At 38.3% G+C, this 7,574-nt stretch overlaps 1 long non-coding RNA gene across 1 annotated transcript; it reads left to right on the forward strand.

Moving 5' to 3' along the window:
- Positions 1-380: 380 nt before the first annotated feature.
- Positions 381-6,831, forward strand: LOC128760954 (uncharacterized). Its single transcript, XR_008414887.1, has 6 exons — positions 381-502; positions 633-780; positions 3,867-3,938; positions 4,090-4,218; positions 4,533-5,076; positions 6,750-6,831. It is a non-coding gene; the product is annotated as an uncharacterized LOC128760954 (long non-coding RNA).
- Positions 6,832-7,574: the final 743 nt, after the last annotated feature.

Consider the following 7,574-nt stretch of genomic DNA (forward strand, 5'->3'; position numbering starts at 1 on the left):
TCGGCCATCGGACTGTTAAATTTGTGAACAGCCTTGTTTTTATGTTATTCTATTTATTTTATTTTATTTGTTTTTTGTTGCACTTTATTTCAAGACACTTTCCTAGTCAGTGGGCTCCCCACTGACCATGGCAATAAATCTCATTCTGATTCTGATTCTGATTCTGATTCTACTGCAGCCCTCCTGTCCTGCCATATGGCTTCATCATCAGTTGGTGCTTCAATATCTGTTTTAACATCGGCTAGCTGCTGGTCTGGGACCGAGGGTGATGAGCCGCTCATCTTTTTCTAAAAAGTGATACGTTTCAACACAGTAAAGGCATCACAATAGTTTGTGTTGTTTTCTTCAACGCAACAGAATAATGAATGCTGCCCTGGTGTTTCTCATCCTGGTCATCCTCACAAACTACTCAATGGACTTCTTCATCTGCCATGGACTTAAAACCTATGGAGCATGGCTCAACAAATACCACAAGGTGGACCTGTGGCTTCTGCGTATCATTGTGAGTATGATGGCTTATGATAAGGATGATACTGATACAACGTTTTAGAAATGTATAGGTTGAGGTGATGATTGCCATGTTTCAACATTGGGAACATAAGCTTAAACAACAAATTCTCGATTTTTCACAGGTTCAGAATGGAATTACGATTTACACAACCTGGACAACGCTTGCAACCCTCATCAACCTGGCTATTGTTCTCCAATATGAAGCTGAATTGTCTTCAACCTGTCTGCAACCGTGTCATACTCAATCCTGGCCTGTGTGTTACTTGTGTGGTAAGTAATGTCAACTTAAAATGTACATGCTCATTCATGAGCACGAGCTAGCCTACTATAACTGCGTTGTCTCTTCGACCCATTGCCTTTCATCTACAGTGTAAGGTGATTTGTCTGCATGCCGTTATTTCCACTGTTGTGTTCATTGACCATTGACTTTGAGTATCTTGGAAGGGTATTATATTTAAAATGTGTTAATTATTTCGTACTATTCTTGTAACTTGACCAGGTTTCTTTTGGAGAACATAGTACTTGAAAAACACATGAGATACGTCCTCATCATATACCCTGCTGTGATCTTTGCACTGGCTGGCAATATGGACAAAAACTATGATAACATATCACCAAAGCAGAATGGCATTTTCATTCGTAAGAGTTGCACAGAATATTTTTTTTCCATTTCCATCCCTCCAGTCATACATGTTTGTTCATCTGTAACCCTGTGTGTCCTTCGGATTGTTTTGGTGATTTGGAGACAATTGAAGCGGCCTCTGTACGCGCATGCTAAGGTGGGGGACTTGTAGCCAATTGACATCAATGAGAGGCAGAAAAAGATATTTCGCTAAACATTTTGTCATTCACCTGGATATGTGTTGAGTTGATCTCATGTCATCTTTTTGCGTTGTGTTATTTTTACATGGACAGATTTATTTGGTCGGACAATTATCATCTGTATCACTGTACCAGTATATGTGACCCTTATAGTGACCTTTAAAATTATTAACTTCGCTCACCTGTTAATGGGCTCCAATCAAGCCAGTTACTTGTGAAACAAGGTATTAAAGTATAGTAAATGCTTGGAAGTAATTCTGACAGTTTAAAAAATTGAAAAACTTCTTTGTATATATGCATTATAGTATTATTTATTATGATTGCAGGAATCCACCTGGTTATGGTTGAATAAAAGGAAAAACTGACACACAAATATTGATGCTTGGCATGAGGCGAAATAACATTCTGTATACTTAATAATATACATATATATATATATATATATATATATATATATATATATATATGTATATATATATATATATATATATATATATATATATATATATATATATATATATATATATATATATATATATATATATATATATATAATATACACATCTAAAACCTATATGGAGCTATTGGTCCATGTATTCGTATTACGGTAAGAGAGACATTGCTGGTCCTATTTAGAGCCAGAAATGGACAGCGACCAGATGATCTCCAAAGACTGCTTCAACTAACTCGTGATGAGGAGGACCAAAGAAGAAGAGGGAACCTCTATCAACTATATGATCGAACCACAATGATGTAAACGAACACTGCAACAGTGGGAGTGAAAATGTGGAACCCAAACAGCAAGGTTTTAAACACAAAGTATCTGACACAGAAACTGCAACACTACTCTCTGGTAGAGAACAGACTTCAAAGACCAATAGCAGCTGCCTGACAGTAACACACAATGCAAAATAGTGGACATAACGCGCACACACGAATATCGCACACAGTCACCTATAACCACTGTTCAGGACAGAATCATTCAGCAGCATAGTGTGAGGAGTCCTGATCGCATCATTGGAGCCCCTCTGACCTCAAGCCAGGACTTTTTTTTTGCGACTGCGCGGAGCAAAGCTGCGTATGACGCGTGCAGATGCGTTTTACGCAAGTCTATACACTACCGAGAGAGGGAGCTGTAGGAATTTAGTCATCGCACTTCTTCGATTATCGAATCTTTTTTTGGCCGATAAATAGTCTTCCAGGCAAGTAGACTTGACGAGGAATTAAAACTTCCATCCGATTACAATTTTCGAATTAACAGTTTAACATATTGTGAAAGCTAAATAAGAATCGGGACTATTGAAGAGAACAATATGCAAATGCCCAGAGTGTGCGCTGTTCCTTACAAGCAAAACACTGGGAGTAAGAGGCCCGGTCAAAGAGTGCGTTTTGTTTTTTTTTTTGTTTGTTTTTTTACAGCAGTGTTGTTTTGTTTTCTGGTTGATTTTACGCAAGAAAGCGTAAATTCAACAACGCTGACCTCTGCGCCTGGCATGTAATTCAAAGCTTCGTTCCATTCACTCTTTTCTAGAGCAAATAAAACTACTACTGCTTTGTAGTAAGTGTAAGCTTCCTTTCATTTCGAGAGATGTAGCGGGCTAAGCTACTATTAGCTGGCTGCATTTACGTAGTAAAGGAACAGGTGTCACAGACAAACACCAGCTTTGTTTAAAGGATCATAAAATGGCACAGAAATACCCCTCAGTGGTAAGTGACTGTTTCGAGTTGGTGTTATGTGCATAAACGAGTAAATACAGTGACCGTGTCCGACTGCGCGACGATGAAAATGTCAACAAGAAGGAACAAAAGTCATCGTCATCCAGTCCCTTGCTTACAGCTTAAGTACAGTTTGCTTTTGTGTGTTTTGTGGCTTCTACGAGAATGGAAGGCCGTTTTTTACAGTGTGGTCAGTATGTTTATGTACGAGCTGATATCAGATACATTCTCTTGTACTTCTTACTGTAATATGTAGCATTTATTATTTTTCAATTCTTGATATAATGGTATATTTTATGCTCCCCTATATGTTTTTGTATTTCCGGTGCCTGCTGTTTTCACATTGTATGCATATTTCACTCATTTAAATTAAAGCGTATTAAATTAAAGAGTATTTGCAGATTACTTTACTGTCTTCATTCTCTTCATTCCGTTTATTTCCTGAGGAAATGCGTCGGTGTGTGGGTTCTAATTATTTCAAACTCTTTCCAGAAAAGGCCAAGAAGAAAACTGTGGAACGTGGAAAAGTGGTATTTTTCATGATTTAGTGCACACTGTCAAATCCATCAATTGAATTTCAATTATTACAACACCATCACCCAAATGTGGGCATCTTGTAGTAAACTTTTAAGGAGACTGCTCTTCAATTTAGCAGGTTGAGTGGTATATAAAATGGTAAATTGCTCTTACTCATATCACGCTTTTATGCTTTTATGTCAAAAGAACAAGGCAGCAATCTCTTTGTTTTCTATTTCAGTGATAGTGTTTTTTTGTTATCTGAGGTTGTGTTCTGGACATTTGTGTGTATTCCTCTGCAGGACTGAAACTCCCGTGGTCCAACAAGAAACATCCGAAAATCAATAAAAGTCCCTATCAACAAAAACAGAAAGGTAAATGACTGTCTAATACCAAATATCGTTGTCATTGTGGTTGCTTTACAAGTTAAATTTATTTTAAATCTGTGTCCGTCTATGAGGTGATATTCTAACAGATTCTGTAATGACCATAAAAACAAATTATTGTACTCATTTTTTTTTTCAGTGGGCCAAGTTCAGAAGAGTCCAAGAGCCTGAGCATCGAGAAAACACCTGTGAAGACATCGCATCTAGGAAGAGAAACAACTCCCTTTCTACAGAAACTCAAAGAAGTTGGACAGACCAAAATGACAAGGTACGTTTGAGTTAGAGCAACTTAAATTGATTGCTGTTGTGACATTTGAAGGTAGTGTTGTATGAACGTATCAAAGGTGTGTTCTTGAACATATACATCGTAGACTTGCAGGGCTTAAAACATGTGACCTTATTCAGACATTGTCTTTCAGAGTAGGGGTGAGTTGTCCGGATTTGGAGAAGATTATAATCTATATGATGTCATGCAATTTATTTCCTTGGAAATGTTCAAGTCCCAAAATATTTGCGCATGAAATATAAGCATTTGTATTTAATATAGATGCTTTGGGTTTTAAGCATGTATTTTTTTCTCAGGTCGAGGAAGCAGTTGACACCTGTGAAAATACCACCACAGCCCAGACCTGAGCCTGATGATGATTTTTTGATTCTGGATCTAGATGATCCACTTTGGATTACCATCCCAAAGAAAAACACAGCACAGTTGAAAGAAGGAGTTCGCCAGAGACTGCACCAAAGGAAGAGGCCCCTAAGGCGGTCATGCATAGTCTGAAAAGGAAGGAAAAATTGTCAGAGGCAATCTACTCCAGTGGAAAGTGTTGATGATGTTATTGTTAACAATGACAAACCAAATAAGAAGCAAAAACAACCCCTCATGAAGACGTCCTCTAAAGAGACTAAAACAGTGGAAGATCCCGTTGGTGGCAAGCGAGACAAAGTGCACTCCCCAGAGACCAAGAAATTAGCTAAAATGAAAGTGACACACACAAATGAGTCATTGACAAAGACACGGAAAGAAAAACACACATTTGAAGGAGAAAAAAATGTCTCTGACGACGCTGTGGAAAACAATCATGATCCACAGAGTGGCATGCATCGAGAAGACCTGGATTCTGTTCGGGTAAGAATGTTATTTTGTGTCATTCTGGTAAAAGACATGCTGAGTTACCTATTGTAACTTCAGTTCTATGAATACAAGCGATGCAACCAATAGCGAATCCCGTTAGACGGCAGAGCACGTATGACAGAATTGAAATGTTTTACCCGCCATTCACCATCTGCTTTAAAGTGTTAGTTTAAAGTCATTTTTACAACCACCAAAATGTAATACAAGTAACATCCGACTTATGACCGGGATCGGTTCCGACCAACCGGTTGTAAGTCAGATTGGACGTAAGTCGAATGCCATTCAAAATGGCCAACGCTATGCTTGGATACTGTGCTGCCGTAACTGTCGTACACGATGCCGGGCTGCAACAGGCTGCGGTGCCAGACATTGAATAAAAAAATTAAATAAGCATCTGCTGGCTGTGGTCATGCGTGTGGGTGGACGTAAGTCGAGCAGGTTGTAAGTCGGATCTTACTTGTAAATATATTTGTAAAACACATAAGCACTTTTAACTAGGGCTGAACGATTTTGGAAAATAATCTAATTGCATTTTTTTTCTCTCAATATTGCGATTGCGATTAAATGTGCGATTGTTTGAGGTCCTCTTCTCATGTATTTTACAGCAAACACAACTAATAAATCAATCTGTATTGTAATAAACCATATGTGATTCAGTATATATAATTGTTCTTCCTTATAGGCTATTCTTATGTTAAGATAAAGGCAAATGAAGCATGAATTAAAATGAAAGATGGTTTATTTGTCTACTTCAGTTTCAACTGTAGACTTACTAAACTGATAAATCACACAAACTAAAGTGCATATTACAACAATAACGGAAACCAATATGTGGCTTTACCACTCTAACACGTCCAACTCTTCATGTAAACGTAGATTGCACGTTTTAAGCACTGTCTGAACATAAACATAATTAGTAATAAAAAAATAGCCGATTGGACAATAGACGTCACGTGACTACCGGAAATGCGCATGGAGTAACAGGCACGTATTGCCGCCACTTCTACGAGAGCGCATCAGTTTTATTTACAGGTGCGAGAAGAGGTGCAAAAGGGTACACGCTCATATGAATCGTGTTTTACGAGTATGTGGAACTTATGCACCCGTTTTGGCTGTTGTTGAGGTGGAAAACTTGGCAATGTGTCACAATTGCAGTTGCAAGAGCTCGTGTTTAGCTACTTGTATCTGTGCACTTAGAAAATGAAAGCGAAATTACTTTTCGTGTTTGTATGAATGTAACTCTTTTTACACGCACGTGCCACGGGGTTTACGGATGCAAAACGGCAGTTACGCATATGTGCCTCTGACACATGGATACGAACGAGTCTTGTGTTACGGGTATGTGCCACTTTTTTACCTTCATAGGCTAAAGCCGTAATTTACAGCTCAATGGCTAAAGCTCACCGTTGCGCTGCACCACCAACGTGAAAGTCACGTGACCAGTCAAATTGCAGCCTTACGGTTAGAAAATCACGTTTTATCATACTGCGGTATAATCGCAAATCCAATTAATCGTTCAGCCCTACTTTTAACTTGAATCGTACCACTTAACAACTCAGTCACCAAATCAGTGATAAAAACAATAAAGGAGAAACCATTCTAAAAGGTACAAATGCAGTGCTTTGTTGTTGATGTAATTCTTTTGTTTACCTTTTTATTTTAAACAGAGGAGGAGCTCATGATATCCCCGACAAACAAAGGTGGAAGACCAACCAAGTCATCTGCTCCAGATGGAAATCACATTGAGAGTTGTCAAATCCTTGGGAAGAGGAAAGGAAATCCTCCCAAAGAGTTTTGGTTGGCTTCACCTCAGGATACCCCAGAGCCAGAATCCAAAGATGAATCGCCGGTTGCAATGTCTAAACAAAACACAGCCAAGCCTAGTTCACCTGTGAAAAAATCTCAAGCTGTCTTGAAGAGGGGGAAAAATGGAACCGTTTCAGAGAATCTGAGTTGTGATAAAAAGGATAATAAAAGAAGTAAAAACAAAAGAATCAAGAATTCACTGATTCAGGATCGAGTCCAGGAACAAAAATATCTCGTACTACCAAGCCCCTCACAGCCATCTGACCACAGCACACACTTGGGTAAGTTAAACGCATTATTATTTTTAGTCATAGTTGTAGTCGAATAATTTGTTGTATTTGTATTATTATTATCACACACACAGTACATTTTCATTAAAATAATTGCTTATTCATTTTTTTCTAGCTTTTTAGCATATTCATTTTGTTCTTCTTAGAACTGGCTTTGTCCTGCACCTGTTGTTTCATTTAGTTGTGTTTAGTTTGTATTTGTATTTACCATTAGCTCGGCAGAGAGACGGTGATCTGCAGTTAGATTTTGGTTGCTGAGGAAGCAAGTTTTTGATTGTATGTACATGGGAGGAAATGCATGTTCAGCATTAAGCGCTCCTTTAACCTGTGGGCCACAAAGGATGATGGAGGTTTCACACTTTGTGCCTGGGTATTTTTGTATTTTTCAAAACAAGA

The sequence above is a fragment of the Synchiropus splendidus genome, chromosome 6, assembly GCF_027744825.2.
Source record: "Synchiropus splendidus isolate RoL2022-P1 chromosome 6, RoL_Sspl_1.0, whole genome shotgun sequence".
NCBI lineage: Eukaryota > Metazoa > Chordata > Actinopteri > Syngnathiformes > Callionymidae > Synchiropus > Synchiropus splendidus.